The sequence below is a fragment of the Pelobates fuscus genome, chromosome 1 (genome assembly GCF_036172605.1).
Source record: "Pelobates fuscus isolate aPelFus1 chromosome 1, aPelFus1.pri, whole genome shotgun sequence".
NCBI lineage: Eukaryota > Metazoa > Chordata > Amphibia > Anura > Pelobatidae > Pelobates > Pelobates fuscus.
This window is the reverse complement of record NC_086317.1, coordinates 335,558,648-335,584,958: the sequence shown is the minus strand read 5'-3', so window position 1 is coordinate 335,584,958 and position 26,311 is coordinate 335,558,648. Positions and strand designations below refer to the sequence as shown.

The 26,311-nt window shown below is 43.5% G+C and overlaps 1 protein-coding gene across 4 annotated transcripts in view; it reads right to left on the bottom strand.

Moving 5' to 3' along the window:
* The window catches only part of GGACT (gamma-glutamylamine cyclotransferase), an 86,644-nt gene that overhangs the window by 42,544 nt on the left and 17,789 nt on the right, over positions 1-26,311 (bottom strand). For 3 of the 4 annotated variants that reach the window (XM_063425371.1, XM_063425363.1, XM_063425379.1), the window contains one exon: positions 4,952-5,049. The exons of the other annotated variant lie outside the window; for it this stretch is intronic. The gene's annotated coding sequence lies outside the window, so the exon portion shown is untranslated. The remainder of the gene's footprint in view (positions 1-4,951; positions 5,050-26,311) is intronic. 4 annotated transcript variants of the gene reach the window in all.

Below are 26,311 nucleotides of genomic sequence, written 5' to 3'. Positions count from 1 at the left end.
TTCTACATCAGAGGATCCACTGTCTGCCCAGAATAGTTCGAATCAAACCTCTACCTGGGTGTGTATAATAAGCTTATTCGCTAAATTACCACTGCTCACATAGAGCCTATGAATACACCACGCAGCGTAATAACTCTGTGTGTGTCCAAAATATTTACCTCAGCACACATAGCCTGTACGACCATAATCACAACAATATCGGAGAGTTTCTGTGTCGATGGCTCTAAAGTCATATACTGATTCCACCTCAGCTATCAAAGCCTATGTGTCCATAATACCCCAATTAGAAGGTCCTGCTGCCTCTGTTCCAACTTGAACCTCCTATGGGGTGCCAGGTTAATTATTAAGTATAATGGCCACCCAAGTTGTTGGAGGGGTGTTTGCCGTTGGAGACGTTCTTTTCCCGGCGAGAGGCTGTGCTGCAGAGTATTCCCGATATCCCATCAGCTAGATCAGTGTAGAGAGAGAGAGGGGCAGAGCTCTTACAAGAGCTAGTGATTTAGCTGGATGCAGGTTCCCTTCAATAACGAGACAAGGCTACGTATTGAGGGTTAAGCAGAACTGTTTTAATGGGCACACAAGCATTTCTTTTATACACATTTTTCCACAAGGTTACCACCCATCTGGACCTTGTTGGGCAATGAAGACACAAACTTAACAACCAATTATTTACAGTTACACAGCTAAACACTCCCATTCATTACTCTACATTCCTCCCCTCTGCTTGGGAGATAATTGAGTTAATTGCTGTATCAACTCAATTATCTCCAAGCGAAAAATATACTTTTTACCCAATTTTCATAACACCAAAACTATACATGCAATTTTAATAAAATTCTGGGTGAAGCTAAGTGGCCCTGGAAGTCTCAGCGGTGTTCGGGAGTTTGAATGTCCGAAAATAGTTCCAGACACTCGACGACCAAACACTGCTGAACGCGTTCGACAAAACAAGATGGCTGCCACCACATGTTCGTACTTATGAATGGACGGCCACCTAGGGAACCACTTAGAATGCTTGCGGTTTGCGGTCTGGCACAGAGTCAAGAGGGTAATTGGCGGCACACGCCTGGGCTGAGTGGTCTCCCGTTCGACAGTTTGTTTGTGTATTCGAATGGGTTAGCATTGTCATTTGTTTTCCCATTCGTATGTTTAAATATAACACTGGTAGCAAATACAAAGTAACAAATCTTTACAATGTTTTAGTCTGTTGGCCAGGCAATAACAGGGGTTCTGTTACATTAAGTTAATTAAAAATTGTACCACATTGGCTTAAAAAAAAAAAAAACGCCCCCAATACTGACCTAATTCCCACTCACACTCACAAAAGTGACATTACTATCCATCCCTTAGGAAGTCACAGGCAAGTATAAATTTGAGGAGGTTTTGGATAGCAATGTCACTTTAATTGTAATTTTCATTTTTTATAGAGCAGATATATGATATGCATCGTGAGTAAATACATCAAAGCACTATCACTTTAATTGTTTAGTTTTGACAGTGTATTTTTTTATATTGCGTTTTATATCACATTAATTTTGCATTTTATATATTCACAATGCTCTTACAACAGATTATTAGAATATACTTTAGTTCATTTAGCACTAGCACTATTTAATTTGTCTCCCACATTGGAATTAGTTTAGGACCCACCGATATTTGGGTACTGTGAAGTAGTGGTGGGCTTAACACACTATGGCCATATGGTGGAATCTCCATATTTGTTTGCCGAGATAGGCGAATTTAAGTAGCCTTATAGAATTTTAAATTGTATTTTTTATATGCGCGCTGTTCCTTAATCTGTATTATGTATACATTTCGGTCTCTACAGCAACAGAAACTGCTAAGAAATGCAGTTTCTTTCTTTACTAGAGCTGATTAAAATGACTGACCATGAGCGAAGGTACATATTTCTACATTACATTTTTACACCTCACAGATACAGATGAGATACCGATATAAGTATAAATATGAAAAAAAACTAGGAAGTGTCATTTCCCCTTTATACCTTCTTCCTACTGCAAAAATGGCCCAGGCAGTTCAATCCAGTGGGCAGATTTATTGGAGCAGAATCAAAACAACATTTCGGCCCACAACAGGGCCTTTGTTCAGCTTGACAAAGGCCATAGTGTGGGACGTAACGTTGTAGAGGGTAAAGGTGGGAGCATCGTAGTCCAATAAAATCTCGCTATAAGGGGGGCGGAGCCGAGCAAGCAAGCTGGCTGGTCACACTTCACATGGGCTCCAGCTTTATGGGCTCAATAGCATTGAAAAATCGAGACACAGCGACAAGAGTGGCGAATAACCAAGACTATTGGACTCACACAATGCCTGTGCATACACCGATACATATATCGACACCCGGGAAAAGCTACAGCTGGCTTGGGCCTACCGGAGGAGGTGAGGGGGAAGGACAGACGCCTTCCCGCCCGACGCCAAGGCCCTCAAGCGCACGAAAGCCGCTTCCCCCCCCCCCCTATGGACCGGTGGGGGTCATCCCGGTAACTGTCAGAAGGGAGACCCCACACGCCTTCCAAGCAGCGCGGTGGTGAGGGCCTCCAAGATGGCGGCACTGCTAGAACCAGACAATCGAGACCAACGACGACCAGATCCCACCTCAGACACCTATGACACTGCTGGTGACCCCATCAATGCGCTATTCGACCGCTTCTGGGCCAAGTGGATGAAGCGACTGCAAGCAGCGACAGTCCGTCCCACACCGCCCTCACAGGCGAAAGTCTATGGCGGGAGGAAAACGGGGCCTCCACCTCAGGGCACAAAGAAAACTGAAAAAGCGACCTCCCACAAAAGAGGCCCTCCCGGGCTGGGAGCAACCAGGGGCATACCCCGCAAGCGTCGACCACACTGGCGGAAAGATGCCACCCGAAGACCCATGCAACGTAATACAACTCACCGCCATTTCCCGACAGGGACGGCCATGGGCCACAACGGATCCCAGGTCAGTGGCAAGAGGGCGCTAGCTCCAACACAGTCCCGGGCAGAGGGGACCACCCACCACCACAACGCCATACGACCTCCAGCAAGTACCAACACCCGTACCAGATAAATTGCCCCACTGATCAAGCTCACCTACCAAGCCTGTACCCAAGCAGTGGAACAGCGGCAGAGACTCCTAAACGGGACTGTAACATACCACAGGCACTTACCACCACAGATAAGATATCCGCCCAATCCCTCATACCTCCTATTGCCTCTGAGACTGCTTGCAACACATGGACTGCCATAAGGACTAATCATGCTCCTCAGTGCACAGAAGCAGGCTCAGTCCAAAAAGCCCAAAGTTAACCCCCATTGAGTTAGTTAAAGCTAGCCACTCTTATTTGTGTCTCAGTAACTTTTAAATGTTAATCCACAACCTGTACCCACAAACCTCACTGGGCCTTCAAACCCTGTCTCACTCCCAGGAACGCTCATTAAGTCCATCTACAAGCCTATTTTAAAGGGGCTATTCTTCAAAGTTAAGCATGCTATCTATATAAACTAAAATCTAAGAAACCTAATACATGGGAGCTTTCCCTCACCTATCTTGCAACCCCTCTCGGATATACCTAGAGGGTTGAAGCCTGTTTAAACATATCTTACGAAAAAGTGCATGTTCCTCATGTGTCATTTACTGCTTTAAACATTTTTAGTGATACATGCTCACGCTGAAGTGACATATGGTTAGCCTATCTGTATAATTTTCCTTCATTGAAAACTAAAATGTTATTCTTTGTTAAAACGTATCCTTAAAAATGTGCCTGTTCAACGAATGCCACAACATGTAATACAAATGACTGCTAACCCTGATGTTGCTGTTGTGGCGCACCAAGGCTACTTGTTAATTTTGTGCACAACAAAAATAAAGAATAAAAAAAAATAAAAAATCTTGCTATAAGAATCCAGACTGACAGAACTAGCCAGAAGACTGATATTTTGGTTGTATCTGGTGTCAGGATTGTTATTAGGTAAAGTTGCCATTATTTAGTGATTGGAGGAATGGGTGTGGAGTGTTAAAAAAGACAGAATATAACTGTATATAACGCCAGGTAAGTTCCATAATTTACAACATTAAAGAGTTAGTGTTATTCACTAAACTGTGAAACATCAGCTGTTAACTAGAATATTAAAAGTTGAATTTCCTTGCCAATTCATGAAAAGTGCATGTTTAGTGAATAGCCATGAAAGATTAAAAAATAAGTAAGATAGACAAAAGAAGGAATTATTTTTGCTGCGTCTTGTCTAAAATGCTGCCTTATTGTATCTTGGGTTCTAGGGAATCACTTGCCATCCTATCTGCTTTCTTTCCCCGATACCTGCTATCCTGTTCTCCAAATATTTGGGGTTGGAAAGTAGAACTAAAGATGCTAAGATATGCATGGGTACTCTGTCAATGAAAAGTTGCTGAAAATGGATTAATATTGAATATACTAATACGTATGCTGGAATGTTTAAATATATAGGGAAAACATTTCCATTCCTTCCTTTTTCTTTGTACAGTCTTATTTTTCTCTTGAGAAAATCTGCTGTTTTGGCTGTGTGACCAGATGTTCTCTAGTTATATATTCATTCTTTAGAAGTTTCTTAGAAGTATAGGAAGCAGGTGAAAAAACAAAAACAGTGAACTTTAAACTCATGCTCTGCCTGACTGAATGAAGTTATTTCTAGGCCCACTCTTGATTCAGCCGTGACATTTAACCCTCATAGGACCTAAAGAACCTTCCTGCACATTGCAAAGCAGTGCATAAAAAGGCATTCGCGAGAAGAAATGGTTAAGACAGGCCAACGTGCCAAACAGAACACTTAAAACTGCATCCTGTTTGGTTTCTTTGTAAGCTTTCATTTTGCAATGCATTATTTTCTTTATGACAAAGGCAAGAGTTTCCTGCTTTGCATGACTCTTTTAAAACCATACTTGATCTCTCCAAAGTTTTCGACAGACCACCTTTCTTACATTAGCAGCAAAGACACCAAAGGAATGAGGACTTGCTTTGAAACTTCAGGGTTATGTCCCGCTCACAGCAGTTGTTCACTCAAAATATGAACTCACGTCTGTAAAAACAAACAAAAGCATTGTAGAGTAAATTGCTTGATGGCTACTACAAAAAAACACCCTTGGATAGTATTTTTAACACAAAAATGATAAGATATTTCGGAATTTGTAATACATTTAATAAGTTTATATAAAATATGGGATGGATGCTCAGATGTTATGTAGCTTAATGAGGGTACTAATTATTTAACTTTTTTAAAATTAAAAAAAGTTATAATTCCCCCCCCCCAATAAATATTTTTTTTAATGAATTTTATAAAGATAACATATCAAATATCAGTAAGATACGCATGCATCTGAAGTAGTCTAGTATGCATCCAAAGTAGTAACAAAGTGTGCATTTTTTCTACAAGTACATTAACGCCATGGATCAATCATTGCCCTACATACATTTATCCGTATTATAGAACAGCTAAAATTAAGAGGAGGATAGAGTCATGAAATGCAGTAAGAGGAATTTTTTTTCCTAATGGCTTTGATGAGTCTCAGGAAAAGCTATGGTTCCGATATCTGATCTCTGCCAGGATCATTATACAAAATTGTATTCTCTGGCGTGTTCACTTATGGGACGAAATACCATCTGATTCTCCCAGTAAATGAAGTTGGGTGGATGAAAGGGATAACATTCCATCCAGTTATGATGGCGTAGCTTTCAAAATGTTATGTTTTCCTGCAAATGCCCAATCTTTATGACCTTTTGTATTTACAGGGTTATACACTAAAGTGTGAATTGCAGGGAATTCAAAGTAAATTTCAAATTAAAGGTCACTCTAGTTAATAACCCTGAGTATGTGTGTGCTAATGAGCTGCAAACATTGAGGAATTTCTTAGATTTTACTGTTGGTAGCTTGCAGGTATAAGAGTGAGTTTCCGAAAGGTACACAATAGAGACATTCAGAGCGTGGACATCTTGGATAGGTAATCTGCCTATATCTGGCTTTAAATAAATAAATTCCCTATATGAAGCATCAGTCATACAAAGTGGTATAGATTCGGAAGGGAAATCAAAATTATGTTATTTAACAATATATAATATGGTGGCCGCCTGGCCGGTGTCAGTATTACAGTAATATCGGCAATACAAATGCTGGTATATTTTTCAGTATAAACGGAGATTAGCTGCAATACCGGCACCGGCCAGTAGGTGTGAGGTACTGTGAGTGTGGACAGAGGCAGGGATATGAAGTTACACCATCTGCCTCCCTGCCTCTCTCTACTTACAGATCCACAAGGGAGCAGCTCTCAGGTAAGTGAGAGATGGTGGGAGACAAATGGAAGGGAAGTCTGTTATAGGTAACACAGGGGGCACCGGGGAATCAGAGACACTGAGGGTCCCTGAGAGACACAGACGGACACTGGGGGGTCCCTGAAAGACATGGGGACACTGGTGGATACATGAGGTATATGGAGATCCAGGCAGACATGGGGACACTGGGGCACACAGAGGCATAGGGACACTGGGGTTCCTGGGAGACACAGAGACATAGGGACTCTGGGAGATCCTGATAGACACAGAGGCATTGGGACACTGGGGGAAACCTGAGTGTAATGGGGACTCTGGGAGACGTGTGGAAACTGGGAGATATGGGGACACTGGGAGACACTAGGGGATGCTGGAAGACATGGGGAAACTAGGGGACACTAATGGACACTGGAAGACATGGGGACACTGAGACACTAGGGCAGGGGCGTACCTGGAGCGGATCCTATATTTGGCAACCCCCCATAATTTTTTTATTTTTTTTAAAACACCCGCAAATTTATAAATTGTCTTTAGCACTGATCAGTGTTTTTATTTTTATGTATTTAGGACCAAGCACTGTTTTTGTGTTTGAATGTAAGCATGTTTTTGTATGGAGTATGTGTGAGTGAATGTACGGGTGGGTTTGCACGTATTGGCATTTGAATGCAGGCGTGCATTTTTCTGTAGTGTGGTTTTTGAATATGTTGGTGTTTTTTTGTAGTGTTGACATTTGGATGCAGGGTTGTATTTGTGTGTAGTGTAGGCGAAATGCTGAGATGTATGCACATATACATACATACACACACACTGGCACACAGACACATAGGTACACACATGCAGTTACATAGAAGGAGTCATACACAGACAAACACTGGCACATACAGATAGACACACAGATACAAACACACATATAGATAAAAACAGACACATACAGAGAGAGACACACACATACAGACATATTGATACAAACAGATACACAGACACACACTGACATATACAGATACAAATATACCAACACACATACAGATACACAGACACACATGTATAAGTGTGTCTGTGTGTGTTTGTATGGTGAATGCAGTGTGTGTGCTTGTATAGTGGATAATGGTGTGAGGGAAGGGGTGATGGTGTGGGGGGGGTAATGGTGAGGGGGGGTGAAGTGAGAGGGAGCACGGGGGGTGAGGATGAGAGGGAGGGGTGATTGTTAGAGGGAGGGGGTTATTGTTAGAGGGAGGGGGTTATTGTTAGAGGGAGGGGGTTATTGTTAGAGGGAGGGGGTAATTGTGAGAGGGAAGGGGGTGATTGTGAGAGGGAAGGGGGTGATTGTGAGAGGGAAGGGGGTGATTGTGAGAGGGAAGGGGGTGATTGTGAGAGGGAAGGGGGTGATGAGGAGATGGAGGGGGTGATGAGGAGATGGAGGGGGTGATGAGGAGATGGAGGGGGTGATGAGGGGAGGGTCCGCAGAGCTGCAGACCATGGATCTTGCGAGACCATCAGAGTGTTGCCGTGGTAACCCACAGCAACGCTCTGATTGGGCAGTGCACGCAAGACACATGGTCTGCAGTTCTGCACACTGTGGAGCTGCAGACCGGTCTCGGCGATGGGCGCAGGAGGGGCATTGCAGTCTGCCCCGGGCACCCCCCTAGTGAGTGGCACCCGGGGCGGACCGCCCCCGCCCCTTAGTACGCCACTGCACTAGAGGACACTGGAAGACATAGGAAACCAGGGGACATAGACGCGAGGGGATACTGAGAGACACAGGGATACTGGGAGACATAGGGACACAGGGACATTAGGGGATACTAAGAGACATGGAGACACTGGGACACCACTAAGATACAGGGGACAGTGGGAGACATAGGGACACAAAGATATTAGGGGACACTGGGAGACATGAGGACACAGACACTAGGAGACCGGGAAACATGAAGACACTGCGCTGTGAGACAATGGGAGCTATCTCTCTATACAGCAGAATCAAACTGTAAGTAGTGTTTTGGTGATTTGAAAGAATTTATTTTTATTATTTGTTATGCTCTGTGCTCGTAACGTAACAACTAGAAACAGGTAGAGCCTTATTGTTGTCAGGCAAAAAAATGCTGGTTAATTATCATGCCTACTATGAGAATTGCAGTGTTTCCTTACAGAGCAGTCAGTCTGTGTTAAATTCCTTATTGATGTCATATAGAGGCAAGAAAAGAGAATTCAACTCCCTCTGGCAATTACAGCTTTGCACATTAGCAGATATGAACATATGCTCTGTGATATCATTAAGTTATAGTTTTATCATAGTCCCCCCTTAAATAAATAATTATTTCTAAAGCAATTCTTTAACACCACTAAAATATTAGCCATCATGATCGCATATGTTGCAAAACACTGTTAAAACTGCCTTCTTGAAAAGAAAGGAATAATAGTAACTGTTTAGGTTCACTATAACAAAGAATGTGTGGTCTTCCAAAATGGCCACAGAGACCACGTGCTTTTTTTGGGAGTTCTAAGATGGCCTCAGACCATGTGTTTTTGGGAGTACCAAGATAGCCGTAGACCATGTGCTACTTATGAATTAGGTGTATTAACATGAATCCCACAACAATATGGTGTTACAAAACTTCAATTACACTAACTAGCATAAGTTATATCCTAGTAGTTAACCTCCAATTATTACAATTGCTCGCTAACTGGCAAAGATGATGTTTAATAAAAAGATGATAAAAAGGTAAAATTAATTCAAATAAACATTACAACAACACACAGACAGAACATCAATACTAAAAGAGTACTAAACAAATAGACATTTAACAGAGTGAATAACTAAAAGTATAAAAAAAATATCAGAAATTATACAGTTTTAATACAATCCCAGACTTACAGTGATGATGCTATAACACGTGAGGAACAGGAGGGAAAAGCAGTCCATCATTCATGCAGCTTTAATGCAGTAATGCAGGTCCCTTCCCCCCAATTCAATTAGCAGAGTGTAATGTTTTCTGTTTTGGCAAATTTTGTTTATTTTGCTATATATATACACACACAAATTTCTACAGATAGGAAACAGATTGTAGTATTTGGAGTTGGTGTTTGTAAATAATTTTTGCGTTTTAATACATGGATGTGTTTGTATCATAGGCGTGCGCATGGGGTATGCCTGGGCACACCCTAATCCACGCAGCCCGGGCTGTGTGCCTCCATGGGCCAGTAAATCTCCCACACCGGCCCACAGGCTGGGAGGGAGGCAGGAGAGGACACGGGGAGCATCTAGCCACTGCAATGCTCAGATCACGTGAGAGTGCACTCTAGCCTGCATACATTTTTAAATATAAATGAAAACTCAATACGTCCTGATGAAGCCGTCTGGGAACGGCGAAACGCGTAGACGATGTGACGTCATTTGGACTCTATTGATCGGAACCTCGTCTGACCTACCCGTAGGAGACATCTCCCAGTGTGGGAAAGCGTGCTTGTGAGTAATGGGCAAATATACCATTCTACTCACCACTAACTCTAGTAAGCAGTAATCTGTTTACATATTCTTTGTTGTTTTAGAGTGTTTTACACTTGGTTTTTAAAATATATATTTTTTTATTGTTAATTACTTTGCTTGCTAATAAATTGTCATTTAACCATTTAGTCTACCAGTATACATATTGTATGTGATAATCAGCACTATTTATATAGGTGCAACATAATTACTATCCATACAGATCTGCACTATCATTATTTTCAATTCCTTCTTTTTACATGTACCATATGACTTTGATTATGTGATTGACATCCACTGAGAAGTATAAGTATAACCATTTTCCTCATTCTTTATTTCTGGATGCATGTGGGAAGGGGCTTATCACTTTGATATTGCTCCACTTCTTGAGAATTGTTTTATTTCAGACGTTTCCATAATGTGGTGAAGGGATCGCATTGGAGTGTTGTAGCTGAAATATATAATCTTTTCCCTAAATAGAGTATATTACCAATTCTGCAGAACTTATTATAAGCTCTAGTTGTTTGCCCCTATAGAGCTCTTATTAACCCATTTAGCGCTCCGATATTATCTATTCTTTACGTATCTTCACCCACTCCCCCCGGGGTTGCTCACCAAGAAGAGGCATCCTCATTGTCACTCGGGGCTGTGGTCGCTGCTGCCTGCTGGGAAGACGTTCATCTCGCCAACACTGTACACTCTCCAGGGTTTTGTTCAACAGCTCTTTTCTGGCCTCCCCTCTGTAGTCCAACATGGCCGCCTCTGAGACCAGCCCATCCAATCTGTCCAAGAGGTTCTAGACCCTCCAGTAAAACTCCTCCTCCACTTTGAGCGCTGTCCAGGGACCAGCTGGCTCAATATCACTGTAGCCAGGGGCGCTGTACGGGGAAAAGCGCTGCCCTCAATTATAGCTCCATAACGTTACCAGTGTCTCCGAGCTGCTTCTCCTCGCATTAGGACGCCATCCCACCGCTTGCCACCAATGTAACGCAGCTTCCTGTACCCCGGTTGGGTACCTCCACCGGCGGATGCTCCTAGTGCTCACCAAGGACCATCACCACCGCACCGGACACCATAAACACTGCAGACCCCACGAACCGCTGCAGCTTGATTGGGGTCTCGCCGTCTCCTACCCACCCTGGACCTACGACAAGGCTCCAGGTTCCAGTGGGTGAACCTCTCTTCCTTCAGAGAACATAGCAGCTCTTAGAAGAGCTAGTGATTATTCAAAGGAGTATGAAGAGCATAGCAATCCCTTGTAGCAGTTTCCCCCAATAAGAGACAGAACTCAATATTGAGGGTGAAGTAGAACAGAAGGTTTATTGAACACACTGGCCTTTTATACAATTTTCACAGCAAAGTTGACGCCCAGGTGGACCTAGTTGGGCACCGAATACAAAACATACAAGCCAATAAAAACAAAGGCTTACATTCAGACACTCCCATACAGGGCCGGCGCTTCCTATAAGGTGAACTAGGCAGCCGCCTGCGCCTCCATCGCCGGCCCTTTAAATACTGCAGCCGCCTGAGCGCTAGAGCGCTCAGGCGGCTGCCGCACTGCCTCCCCTCCCCTGGCGCGTGGCCGAGCTCCTTTCCGGTCTGCGGTGCCGGCCGGACTGACAGGAAGTGCACAGTCCTATTAGTCCGGCCGGGTACAGGAAACAGAAACTCCTGTACCGGGGACCGGAGAGGAGCTCGGCCACGCTACAGGAAGGGGAGGTGAGGTCGAGGAGGAGAAGAGAAGATTACGGGGGGGGGGGGGAGAAGAAGATTACAGGGAGTGGGGGGAGAGAAGATTACGGGGGGGAGAAGATTACAGGGAGTGGGGGGAGAGAAGATTACAGGGGGGGAGTGGAGATTACAGGGAGGGGGAAGGGAAGATTACAGGGAGGAGGGGAGAGAAGATTACAGGGGGGAATGGGGATTACAGGGAGTGGGAGGAGAGAAGATTACAGGGGGGGAGAGAAGATAACAGGGGGGGAGAGAAGATTACAGGGAGGGGGGAGAGAAGATTACAGGGAGGGGGGAGAGAAGATTACAGGGAGGGGGGAGAGAAGATTACAGGGGAGGGGGGAGAAGAAGAGAAGATTACAGGGAGGGAGGTGAAAAGAAGAAAAGATTACAGGGAGGGAGGGGGGAAGATGAGAAGATTACAGGGAGGGGAGAAGATTACAGGGAGGGAGGGGAGAAGAAGAGAAGATTACAGGGAGGGGGAGAGAAGATTCCAGGGAGGGGGGAGAAGAGAAGATTGCAGGGAGGGGGAGGGGAGATTACAGGGAGGGGGAGAAGATAAGATTACAGGAGGGGGGAAAGAGAAGATTAGGGGGGAGTGGAGAAGATTACAGGGTTGGGGGAGGGAGAAGAAGAGAAGATTACCAAGGGGGAGAAGAAGAGAAGATTACGGGGGAGGGGGGGAGAAGAAGAGAAGATTACAGGGAGGGAGGTGAGAAGAAGAGAAGATTACAGGGAGGGAGGGGGGAGAAGAAGAGAAGATTACAGGAAGGAGATGAGAAGATTACAGGGAGGGGGAGGGGAGAAGAAGAGAAGATTACAGGGAGGGAGGGGAGAAGAAGAGAAGATTACAGGAAGGGAGGGGGAGAAGAAGAGAAGATTACAGGGGGGAAGATGAGAAGATTACAGGGAGGGGGAGGGGAGAAGAGTACAGGGAGGGAGGGGAGAAGAGGAGAAGGGGAGCAGAACACGTGGGGGGAGATGAGAACACAGGGGGAGTTGAGGAGAATGTGGGGGAAGGAGATACCATGAAAGGAGGGTGGGTTGAGGAGAACATGGGGGAAGGAGAGACCACTAAAGGATGGTTGGTTGAGGAGAACATGGGGGAAGGAGAGACCACTGAAGGAGGGGGGGGGGGGTTGAGGAGAACGTGGGGAAGGGAGAGACCACTAAAGGAGGGGGGGTGAGGAGAACATGGGGGAGGGAGAGACCACTAAAAGAGGGGGAGGGTTGAGGAGAACGTGGGGGAGGGAGAGACCACTAAAGGAGGGAGAGGGTGGTGGAGAGACCACTAGGGGAGGGGGGGGGGGAGACCACTAATGGAAAGGGGGCAGAGGAGAGCAGAGACCACTAAGGGGGTGACGAGAGACCACTAATGGAAAGTCGGGGAGAAAAGGAGACCACTAAGGGAGGTGGGGAGGAGGAGAGACCACTAAGGGGCAGGGGAGATCTCTAAGGGACGGAAGGGAGAGCTCTATAGGACAGGGGGCAGGATAGGGAGCTCTTTCACACTACACACACACACAATGCATCCCTACACATAATCAGAAACACACAATGCATCCCTACACACACAGAAACACAACATGCTTCCCTTACACACAGAGAAACACACAATGCATCCATTACACACACAGAGAAAAACAATGCATCTGTTGCACACATACACAGAAACACACAATGCATCACTTACACACACATGCAAACACACATTGCTTCTCTTACACACACAGAGAAACACAATGCATCTCTTACACACACTCAACCCTTACATCCCTTACAACACTTTGCATCCCTTATGCATACAAACACAGATTCACACAATGCATCCCTTACACACCACAAGAAACACACAATACATCCCTTATACACAAACACACACTGCTTTCTATCCCTTACACAAAAACACACTGCTTCCACTACACACAAACACACTGCATCACCTACACAAACTGGTATCCCTATACACTACATACCATAAGCACACACATTAGATCCTCTACAATAACACATAACACATCCCCTACACACTCCACACACTGTGAGCGAACTCATGGGTGAAACATGTAGGTGGACTTATGGGTGGGCCTTATGGGCATACTCGCCGTCAGGCCCTCCCAGAACATTGAATTTTGTGACCACAGTTACAAACAGACTCTAGAGATCCGGTTCTACACCAGACCAGTGGAGCCAGACTGCAGCCAGAGCCCATCACCATCCTCATCTGATTGTAAGTAGGCAATCTAGTATATTATTAGTGACACTAATCTCTAATTTATCTCACATTAAAGGGACACTATAGTCCCCAGAACCACTGCAGCTTAATGAAGTGGTTCTGGTGTCTATAGCCGGTCCCTGCAGGCTTTTTAATGTAAACACACACTGTGTGCAGCACTGGCGTTAGTTCATATGGCAGATCATATGTGTGGGGCATTGTGATGTCACGGGGGGGCGGGGGGGGGGCGGCAAAAATCCTTGCACCGGTCCTGCTCCCATACAGTGTACACAATCCCTCCCCTCTGCCCGTGATACAATTAACAAAGACAATGGACTAACTCAATTAACTCTAAGCAGAAAAAAAACATACATTTCTGGAAAACACCCCATAAACATCCCCATAAAAGTTGCATCCCCTGATAGCCCTGATCTGGGTGAACAACATATCCGAAAATCACCCAGATCGGTTCAGGAATTTCCTGGAAGTCATAGTTTTGACCGACCGTAAGCATGGCCCCATGCCCAAAACAGTAGAATCAGGAATAATGTTCAGTCTCTCTGTCTGGAGTACAAAAGTACATAACTCACATGAACAGAGCCTGTTTAAAGTATTTTAGCCAGGTTTATCACAGGGGCCATAGTCACAGGGTAGGATGCTGGCAAACAGGCCCCTCCAAAAACCTGTGGCGAAGCTGCTTTCGTCACAAGTTCACTCACCACTAGGACCATCAGGGATCAGGGATGGCAGAAGGTAAGAAGGGAGGGGGCTATTTCCTATTCTGTCCCCCTACCCACACACACAATCCCATTAAACAAATTCACACAGCACATATTACTGTATGTATGTATGCGTGTGTGTGTGTGTGTGTGTGTGTATATATATATATATATATATACATATAGATATACATAGATCAATAGATATACATATGCACGTGGCGTGTGTTTGTGCTTTAGGGTGCACACCCTTATGCAATAGACTGCGCACGCTTTTGGTTTGTATGTAATGTTTGCATTTGCGTGCAGGGGTGTGTTTGGATGTAGTGTTGGATTTTAAATGTGGATGTACATTTATGTGTGGTATTGGTGTTTGTAAATACTTTTAGCGTCAGCGTTCAGGGGTGTCTTCGTATGTCATGTTTGCGTTTGCAGGAATGTGTGTTGTTTTGGTGTTTGATTTCTGGGATGTCTGCACATGCACTGCCACATATATATTTACACAGGCATACATACACATTAAACACAGACATACACACTGACACAGATAAACATACCTTGACACATGGATACACACACTGGCAAACAGATACACTGACATATACTGACAGATAAACACTGGCACACAGATACACATTGGCACATACACATACATTATACACACACTGGCATTTACACACACACAGATACACACACTGCAGCTGCTCCCTCTCTCACTCCAGTCGGTGCGTACTATGTCTAGAAGTAAGGCTGTCCCTTACTTTCAGCATCCCATTCTGCAGGCGCGGTCTTAAATGGGCGTGGCGCCTGACCTGTTCCGTTTAGCGATACTCATCGGGTGGCCCTGTTACGGGCAAATGCAAATATTACAAGTTTTAGAATGAAATGTTGTATTTCTTAAACTGTGTACTTTGTCTTTAAGAGATATTGAAAATTGACAAGGTGTTAGAAATGGAACATATTGTTTTTCATAGATGTTTCTTTAAGCAATAACCTCAGTGCATAATATGTTTGCGCCATTTTGTCCCAGACGAATTACAATAACAATAATGCATAAACAAGCTTCAAGGCTATACTACGACTCTTTCAGTACACAATATACTGTGGTAACCCCAAGTTAATGGAACTTCCCCAAATCTGGGAATCTCCCACGACTGTGCACTTACGTCTTAGTATAAACAACAGATAAGCTATTCAGAGTTTGAGATGCCATCTTGACCTAAGCCTGGAAAATTTCCATGACGTATACACCCTTTAGTTATGGCCTTGTATTTTTGCCAAGGTAAGGGAGGTCCTAAAATGAATAAAGTAAAAAAGTTACTTTTTCATATATGAACTATGGTGACCCTAAAATGAAGACAGCCAAGGTATAAATAGGTGTACTTTTAAATGTTAAGAGACAGAGGAGAGACTTGGAGACAGACACTGCTCCATCTTAAAATGACAGAGAGGCTGACATGATGACATGTTCAGAAGGGTATGTTAACCTATTAATGATATTTGCAAGCATTTAGTTTGATCTTAAACTCTGCTATAATGGATTTTATATTTTTATATAATAAATATCCAAAAAGACAAAACTATTGCTTCCAAGACAATCCTTATTTTATATTGTATTCTCAATTATTTATATGTTTTAAATAGAGGACCTCTTACACCAACTATACAAAATTATGGCTAAGATATCTGTATGGTTAGCCCTGCTAAGTTCTATGCTTTAAGACGTTATAGTGGTAAATAAGGGAACCACCTGCGGTTACAGCCCTAAGTGGGTGGGTCACCCGATGGGTAAATCGCTGCAGAACACCAATTTGGTTCTCCAGCAGACTAGGCCGCAGTGAAACCACCCATCAGGACCCAAAGAGGTAGGAAACAGGCGGGTGTATGTAAAAAAATTTACATGTTGCATGTGTGTCTATATCTATGTGTCTGTATGTGTATTTGTGTGTATCTGGATGTGTGTCTGTGTATCTGTGTCAATATCCATGTCTGTGTCAAGTGTGCCTTTGTGTATCAGCATGTGCGTCATATTGTGTATCTGTGTGCCATTCTGTGTATCTGTATGTGTGTTAGTGTGTCTGTGTATTTGTATGTGTGCCAGGGTGTGTATTTGTGTTAGTGTGTGTATATCTGTATGAGTGTCATTGTATGTCTGTGTATCTGGATGTGTGTCATTGTGTGTATGTGCATGTGTGTCAGTGTATGTGTTTGCCTGTCTGTGTGTTAATGTATGTATCTGCATTTGTGTATCAGTGCATTGGCATGTGTGTCAGTGTGTGATACCATGATGCCTGGTTCATCCTGGAACTGCCATTTGATCCCATTTACAAAGACCTGATCTGTGTGTTCAAATTATGTCACTTTCTATGATAAGTGTTGTAAATGAAGTGATGTCTTCTTTTGTCTGACTTTCAGATAACACAAGGAGTGTTAATACATGGAATAAAAAGGTTATTGCATGTAAAAAGGTTGTTTATGTTGTTTTGAACTTTTTATTATTTTCAAATAAATCAGATTCCTGCTGCTTGTTTCTCTAGTAGTGGCTTCATCATTTCTATTTGCATTGTCATTCTTAGTACCATAAGATGTGGCAGAGCATTCTTCATTTTCTTCTCTCTAACACTCTGAGGTAGTCGTTGAGGTCTTTGACTCAATACGTAGACAGCAAATTCAAACAATTCAACTGTGGAACTTCTATCCTATTTTATATTTACCCCATTCTTTTTGGAGTATTGAACATAATCTAAAAGTGTCTGCATTACATATTTTTTTGTTTTTTATTCTTTATTTTGTTTGTGCATGAATTAACAATTAGGTCTGCTACGCCACAATAGCTGTATGAGACCGTTCGTCAACAGATTGTAACATGGCATAAAAAATACTGTGTATTAAAATAAAATACAGGTTAAATCAAGATGTGAGAAAAGAAGGACCTCTGGAGCATAAAGCCCCTATGGACCATGTGCGGTTACCACTGCTGATTGAATATATAAAAAATAACTTTTATTAAATCATTAAAATTGTCCGTCGTAGGATCATAACCAAAAAATAATAAATAAATTAAGAAAAACCAAAAGGAAAAAGAAAGGTAAGGCAGTGCTAGGGGGGGGAGACCTGCTAAATCAGCAACTAAGGCTGAAAAAAATAAAATAAACCTAAATGGTAAATAAAGCATATACTGGTCTCCCAATTACAGCTCATGTGCTATACTATGACTCTGTGTGTGTCTGTGAATAGGTAACAACAAATTTACTGCTAGAAAAAATATATATTAAGTATCTAGCTAAATAGACACACTGTTGCTAGAGCCATAGACACACTCCAAGTTCCCTTTTGGGGTACTTTTCTTTGTTTCAATTTCATTTCTTGAGGTTTCAGTACCATACTGTGTGTCTTATCATATCTCTCCCTTTCCTTTATATAATCCAAAACATGGCGAATTTTCTAACTCAATTACAGAATCCAGGACAATGGTGCAATGATGCTGAGACTGTCTTTTCGGATAGGGATACTATTCCCCTATCCCAAGAAACAAGTATAGAGGTTAGGTCCCGATCTCTGTCGGGTCTGTGTAAGCAGCAGATCAGACTGGGGTGGGAGATCTCCTCACTACAGAATTATCTTACTAAATCAATGATACCGAGAGGTTTAAGGGTACAAATCATGCCAAATATACAAATGGATGATGCTGCGCTCCTAAAGGAGTGGGAGGAGGCAGCCAATCTATGCTCTAGAACATTTATGGATATAATCTGTAGGTTTGAAACCAAGAGATTAGCAAGAGTGAATGAACAAGTTAAGGGAGCTGTTTAATCCATCCAAAATCTGGTAGAAGACCCTAACTTTCAAACCCTTGAACAGAAATTACAGTCAAACCTGAATAAATATCAGGACTCTATTAAAACCCGAAAACACAAAAAATTCTCAAGGGATAATCAAGATTATAGGACTGATAGAGTGTATAGAAGATTTAAAAAAAACCACAAGAGTTGATTCAGACCAGTGCACCACGTCCGAATATGAGACATCAGATACTGACAATGACAAGAACAATACTCGGCAAGATACACATAATACACGTTCAACCAGTGGCATCCTGAAGAAGGGCGTTACTTTTTTAGGGCTCAACCCCCAAATGGGGGAACCACAGGCCCAACACAAGCAAACGAGATACAGGGGGAGGGGACGCAGACGGCAATAGTCAGCAACACCAAAGCTATCAACATCTCAGATATTCCCCTGTCACAGCTTCAGATCCAAGTTCTAATGAAGGGTTTATCATTTGTTCCGGTCCCTCCATTCAATAAGTTCAATTGGTTAAAGGATGTTCACCTTTTTGGTAGAAAGCTGGCACTCCATAAACACTTTCTCAATATCAATGACAAAAAAGCCAGAGAACTGCGATTTAGTGCAAGGGAATATATGTGTTTGCAGGACTTAGTCTCCCTTTTAGAAGATAATGATTGACCTGAGGTAATAGCGAGAATTAGAGAAATCCATTTAATGGACGAATTAACGGCCAGAGTAAAAGGCTCACATAAAAAATTCCTTAAAATATGGGAACCCTGGGACAGCAGCGACATGGGGCAAGGCTGACGTGACTATCCCGCCTGACGGTTCCCTCCCCCCACCTCCCACTTAGCACTAACAGGTGATTGACACCCCCTCCAGATAACTGCCAAACTAGTCCCAACTTTCTCTTCTTTCTCTTCTCCTGTACTCTTCTCTATCCTGTGTCCAATTTCTTTTTCTAGTCCAGTCCAGTAGAAAGGACTGGTCGATGCTGTAAGATTTCTGACACAGAAAGACGCTGGTGAACGATATATGGGGTATCTGTTGGTGCCTCTTCGTAACAACGGATAACCCACCCCTCTGTTAGGGTATGATATAAGATTCGGTGAAAATATTAACGCAAAATGCAACGCACATCTGATGGCTTAATGTCATTTTTGCTACTGAAAAATCTTTGACGATCAGCCAAGGGATAACTACTTGTGTAAACTGAGTTATTGTTCAAAGGCATTGTACACTCTCCTTTTTAATGTGATGTACTATATTTCACTATTTATGACTTTTGCACAAGTCATGCAGCCACTGTTTATTATTGCTGACTCTGTCAAGATGAAAAAATAAAGAATTAAAAAAAAAATACAAAATAAGATAATGATTGTACCCCGGGCTCAGCATATACGGACCTACACCCGAAAAGCAAATTTACCCCTGATCTCAATGAGTTCAAAAATATAGAATGTAGAATCTACCTTTAAATTGATTCAGAAAATCAGTATAGATTCTCTAGAACCTAGACCTAGGAGCAACCTCTACAGTGGTGAATGGAGGGCCCTGTGTGATCTTAAAGACAACGAGGATGTCGTCATTAAACCGGCTGACAAGGGAGGGAATATTGTGGTTTTGAATAAGACACAATATATCCAGATGGTAGATAATCTACTTCTGGATGGTCAAACGTATAAGATCCTCTCCTCTGATCCCTCTAACAAATTCCAGCATGAGTTCAAATCCCTTCTAGATACAGCATTTGATGATGGAGTTCTAAGTAGAGACGAGTATTCATATATATATGTGAAGAAACCCAGTTGTCTCCACGTTTTATGGCCTCCCCAAGGTACATAAGCAGCATTCCACTCTTACAGCCAAACCGATTGTGTCAGGCTCTGGTAACCTTACAAGCAGGGCCAGTGAATATATAGATAACATATTACGGCCCTTCGTACAACAATTACCCTCATATTTGAGGGATACTAAGGACACTCTCAGGTGTCTAGCAACGGTGACCATACCTGAGGGAGCACTGCTTTGTAGCCTTGATGTGGAGGCCCTGTATTCATCTATCCCCCATCAGAGTGGACTTAACCATGTAAAGCACTTTTTGAATACGAGGGGACTTGTACATCAGAAACACACGACATTTGTACTCGATCTCTTGCTTTTCATCTTAACTCACAATTTCTCTCTCTTTAATGGGAAGGTCTATCACCAGGTGCAGGGGACAGCTATGGGTACTCTGTGTGACCCTTCCTATGCTAACCTGCACCTAGGGTGGTGGGAGCAATGTGTGGTTTTCTCTGATTACTTTAAGAAATACACGCACAATATATTCCTTTGGAGGAGATATATTGACGACATCCTCGTTGTCTGGACCAGCACCAGGGATTCCTTTAAAAACTTTGTTCAAGAATTGAATATAAATTACCTCAATCTAAGACTTACTGTTGAGATAGGTGGATCATCTCTCAACTTTTTAGATTGTACCTTTACAGTGTCACCTGCATCTAATATACAGACTACCCTATATAGGAAGGCCACTTCAATCAACACTATGTTGAGATGGGAAAGCAACCATCCCATCTCCCTTAAGAGGGGAATCCCTGTGGGGCAGTACCTCAGATTGAGGAGAAATTGCTCAACTCTAGATGAGTTCATAGTTCAGGCCAAAGTGCTGAGAACTAGATTTAAGGAAAGGGGTTACCCAATCCGCTGCCTGAAACAGGCTTATCACAGAGCTCTTTTGAGTGATCGGTCAGAACTCTTGAAAGACAAGACCAGTCCCCCATCAATAGAACAGATTAGATACGTGACTGATTTTGATGCAGGCTGGCATCAGGTCAAAAGCATTTTGAGCAGATTTTGGCCCCTTCTGTCACAAGACCCCCAACTTGGGAAGGTAGTTACACCACATGTGAATGTTTCTGGATTCACAGTTTCGATACCTTGGTTCCTGCAGGTTTAAATGAAGGGTTTACTTTGTATCTTGTTTTTTATTTGGAGAGATATGATACTGATTGTTTATTACATTTATTTTGTATATTTATGATGTTAATTTCATTTTTTCAATGTAGATTAAGATTTCATCATCAATATCAATGATGCCCTTTTAGTCTGTTGTCAGTGCGTCGTTTACAGAAACATGACTTTATCAGGCTCCTGATAGTACCTCTTAGGACTGTCACCATTTTTTCAAGCATTTGCTATCACTATTTGCTCATTTTATTATTGTTCATCTATTATTATTTTCCAGTTTTAGGGGGTCCATTCATTATAGGTCTAGTGCTGTTTTCAAGGCACCTCCCTCTCCTTGTAGCTGTAGGAGTTGCCTTACTAGAAGTTATACAATTATCTGTGGATATTTTCTTCTCCTCTATCTTTATATATATTGGAAGAGCAGTACATTTCACCTTTATATCCCCTCCCCCCCTTGGTTTACACTTTTCTCCTGTTTTATGTAATAGATGTATGTTTCATTTTCGTTTGAGTATACTGTCAGTGTTGGCGTTATCACTTTAAGATCCTGCAGTCACTTATGCTTCACAACTTCTAGATCGGGAGGTGATAGGGCATTCCACGGACCGTGCCATTCATCACTTTAAGAGTGATACACTATATAGATTTGCTAGGATAAGGCACCACCTGGGTTAATGCCCATCTGGGCTATCCATCCTGTGACCGAGCATCTAAATAAATCACGGTTAACTTTCCGTCAGGGCCAGTGTCCGTTGAGATCATCTAATCAATAGGGTACTGATACGTCTTCTGGGGGCGTGTCATATGCCTCCCATCAGTTATGGCGGGAATTATGGTTTACACGCCCCCATCCCCTATTGGTTAGCGACTCACTTAAAAAGACAGACGAATCAGGGCACAGCTAGAGATTATTGCCTCTGACGAAGACGCTAGAGAGCGCTAAAACGCGTGTCAGGCTTCAGACTTGTTTTTTAGGCAGGGTACAGCTTATCCACTTGCTACTACCTCTCTTTTAGACAGGACAAACAAGGACAAACAAGTACATCGGGGGATATTATTGTGGGCTAGGGCAGGGTGCCATACAACCTCAGGATACCTAGGACTGGGACAATTAGTCCAGTCCATTAGAAGGCAGATTTAGGAGTTTGTACCTGTAGTCCACAACTTTTCCTCTGTCCCTCCACGTTCCCATTCTGGCACGGAGCTCTAGCGATAGCCAGTACTGTCAGCGTTGAAATCACTGGGCAGTTGGCTTTCCGCTATATTTTCTACAATTTAGCAAGAGCTTTTTCGAGGGGTTTTGTTCAGTTGTGTCTCTCCCTCTATCCGACGACTTATTGATTCCAGTTAATTTGTTGCTATGTTATTCAGCCCACGGGTATGAGGTCTGAGGGTGTTTGGCTCTAGCAACAGTGTGTCTATTTAGCTAGATACTTAATATATATTTTTTCTAGCAGTACATTTGTTGTTACCTATTCACAGACACACACAGAGTCATAGTATAGCACATGAGCTGTAATTGGGAGACCAGTATATGCTTTATTTACCATTTAGATTTATTTAAATTTTTTCAGCCTTAGTTGCTGATTTAGCAGGTCTCACCCCTAGCACTGCCTTACTTTTCTTTTTCCTTTTGTTTTTTCTCAATTTATTTATTATTTTTTGGTTATGATCCTACGACAGACAATTTTAAGGATTTAATAAAAGTTATTTTTTATATATTCAATCAGGAGTGGCAACCGCACATGGTCCATAGGGGCTTTATGCTCCAGAGGTCCTTCTTTTCTCTTTTTGTTTCACTTAGCATTCAAGTGAGGGTTACCCCCTTCAGGTTTATCCCTTTGGGGTACTTTTCTTTGTTTAAATCAAGATGTGTCAGTGTATGAAAATGCATAAGGATTAATGAAGATGTGCTTTGTAGTCTAACACTGAGTAACTACATATAGTAAGGTAACATGCTATGAAATTAATAGACACAGGAATAATCTAGTGCATGTTGGTCGGTACAATTAGCTTAGCGGTAGTAATGAACGGTGTATGCACTGTGTGTGCTTATAGTGAGTTAGTGGAGACCAGAATAGCATAGTGCATGTTACAGAGAATTAACAGCTTAACTGGTGTGTTGTAAGTTGTATGCACAGTGTTATGGCGAGTTAATAAAGATAAAGATAGTAATAGCACAGTGCATGATAGACTATATAAACAGAGTGACGGTAGTGATTAAAGTCTATGTACTATGCCTGCTTATAGTGAAGAAAATAAATCCCTAGGAGGCCCCATAGGTACATAGGTATGGAGATCGACATTCAAACGAAGGAAACCAAATGAAAAAGAACATCAGCTCCTGGCTGTTGAGCATGTAGGCTTTTCGTGATTATGTGTGTAGTGCCGGGGATGTGAAGGGTTAACTCAGCCTATACCCTGCTGGGGCAGCACAAAGTCTAGTTTCGAGTGTCCCGATATCAGGCTTTGTAGACCACCTGGTGGAAAGGAGCAGGTGAGATTCTGTGAGGGAGCTGGCTTCTTCACCCGATCCCAGGCCGGCAGCCAGGTCTTGAAGGCAGCTGAGGGAAGTGGCACGCTGAGGGCAATGTGAGGCCCATCTCCAGCCCTGACAGGGGCAGGCCTCCTCATAACATGGACTCGGCTTTGAGAGTCCCGCCCAGAGTGGAAGCCTCGGATGGCCTGGGAGTCCCGCCGCCAGTGTGTGATCTTCCAGCGAGGTGGTTGGTACTGTGGGGGTAGGCCCCTGGTAGCCTTCAGTCTAGGCAGGCGGGCAACAGAGGTAATTGGTGCTGGGGAAAAGGCTGCACCCAAGGGTTGTCTGCTCTGCTCCGCTCTCCGATGCCCCTGTACCTCTATCTGAGGCTGATGTGGCGACGGGACTGTGCGCTTCTCCAATTCTGCCCAGAAGAATTGAAATCGCGTCTAGGCGCCTGAGAGACTGCTCCACCAGGCAAGTGTAAACTCCGCTGGATTGTACATGAGGGTGCTTCGGAATGATTGGTGCGTCCGCCATTTTGCTGAGACCCTTGTCTCTGATGTGTGTGCTCAACTATAAGCAATAAAGGTGAGCGCTTTCAGCTAGTGGGTACCAGGATGACCCCCACCGGTCCAGATGGGGGGGGGGGGACAGGGCAGCAAAGAGTCAGAGTATTTGTGGGGCCTATACCGGGAGATCGTCCGCCTCTCCCGGGCAACAAGCCTCTCGTCGTGCTAGGCCGCAGGACCTCTTGGATCGAATACCCCTAAGGATGGTGTAATCTGCCTATGCAGTGTGACAGGCTATGCAGAGGTTGTTCTGCTGTCGTTTGTAGTTAGTTGATGAGGATTTCTTGAGGTATTTTCCATCAAATTTGCTCCGTAACTCTGGAGCTTCAGAGAAATGGGTCCATCCATCTTAGGTGTCAGGCCCTGCCCCTGCATTGCATTTTTAAACTAGAACACACATCCACACAATTTTCAGAAATACAGTGAGTCTAGGCTTATAGAGTCGGGATGCCCCTTATCTTGATATTTGTCCACCTATGGCGATCCTCCGCTTGATCCGCTCTCATCTGGAGCATGGTTTGGTAGGTTTGTAGTTGGGATAGGGTTTCTTTCATGCCCTGTACCTCCTGACATAGGTCAAGTATGTTTTCTTCTGAGGCCTGAGTGCGTGCCGTAATCGCCGTGATTTCGGTTTTGAGCAGGTCCAAATCTGCGGCATGGAGTTGCCTCATTTCGTGTAACAGGTCTGCTATGTCCTGTTTTGTGGCTGGGTTTTGGTTGTGTCCCGGTACCAGTTCGGCTATGTGCGGACCGGCCTGCGTGGTGCCTGTGGGCCGCATCTCAAGCCCCTCTTATTCTCTGGTTGCTCCTGCGCCATCTTTGGGACAGTTGGGCGCTGTAATATTGCGCCTATATCTTGCGTGTCCTTATTAATGTTCTGTGGGGTCTTCTGGTTCTTTTTACCCATGCTTGCAGTGGTTTGTGGGGGGTGTTGGTTCTGGTAAGAGGGGGAGTATAGATAGGATTCTGGCCACTCCGGTATTTCCCACGTTGGCCGTGTGTTGCGCGGTTCGGAATAGGCCCCAGGCCTTCTGCGTAGTTTCCTGCTAGGTTGCGGGAATAAGAAAGGCATCGGGTTGTGGCTCCCCTCCGGGCGGTTCAAGGTGGGTAGTTTGCTCCGTCTGTTTTGCGGTGAGAGCGTTGTTTGTATCCCGTCATTTGTTCGTTGTCGGAGCTTGAGCAAGTTGCGGCCATTTCGTTTGAGCGCTCCAGTCTATAATTTTAATGGTAGTTGTATTTTTTTTTTTTTGTGCATAAGATTTACAGCAGTGCTTGTATAGCCACAATAGCTTTCACAAGTGCATTTGTCATTAAATATAACAGAAACATGACATGCAGAGAACTTGCACATTTTTTAGTGTATTATATATCGCTTAAGCTAGCTGGACTATTGAATCTCCGTGTGGAGTGGTAGTTGTATTTTAACAGTGAGAGACAGAATCTTTTTTTTTTTTTTTTTTTATTCTGAAAAACGCATGTCAAAAAAGTTATAAATTGATTTGCATGTCAATGAGTGAAATAAGTATTTGATCCCTTTAACTTAGTACTTGGTGGCAAAACCCTTGTTGGCAATCACAGAGGTCAGACATTTCTTGTAGTCACACATTTCTTGTGGCCACCAGGTTTGCACACATCTCAGGAGGGATTTTGTCCCACTCCTCTTTGCAGATCCTTTCAAAATCATAAAGGTTTTGAGGCTGACGTTTGGCACTTTGATGTGGTGCAGTTGTCCTGTCCCCTTAGCAGAAACACTCCCCCAAAGCATAATGCTTCCACATCCATGTTTGACGGTGGGGATGGTGTTCTTGGGGTCATAGGAAGTATTTCTCCTCCTCCAAACACGGCGAGTTGAGTTGAAGCAAAAAAGCTTGATTATGGTCTCATCTGACCACAGCACTTTCACCCAGTTCTCCTCTGAATCATTCAGATGTTCATTGGCAACCTTCAGACAGGCCTGCACATGTGCTTTCTTGAGCAGAGGGACCTTGCAGGCGGTGCAGGATTTCAATCCTTCACGGGGTAGTGTGTTACCAATTGTTTCTATGTTCCCAACTGCCTT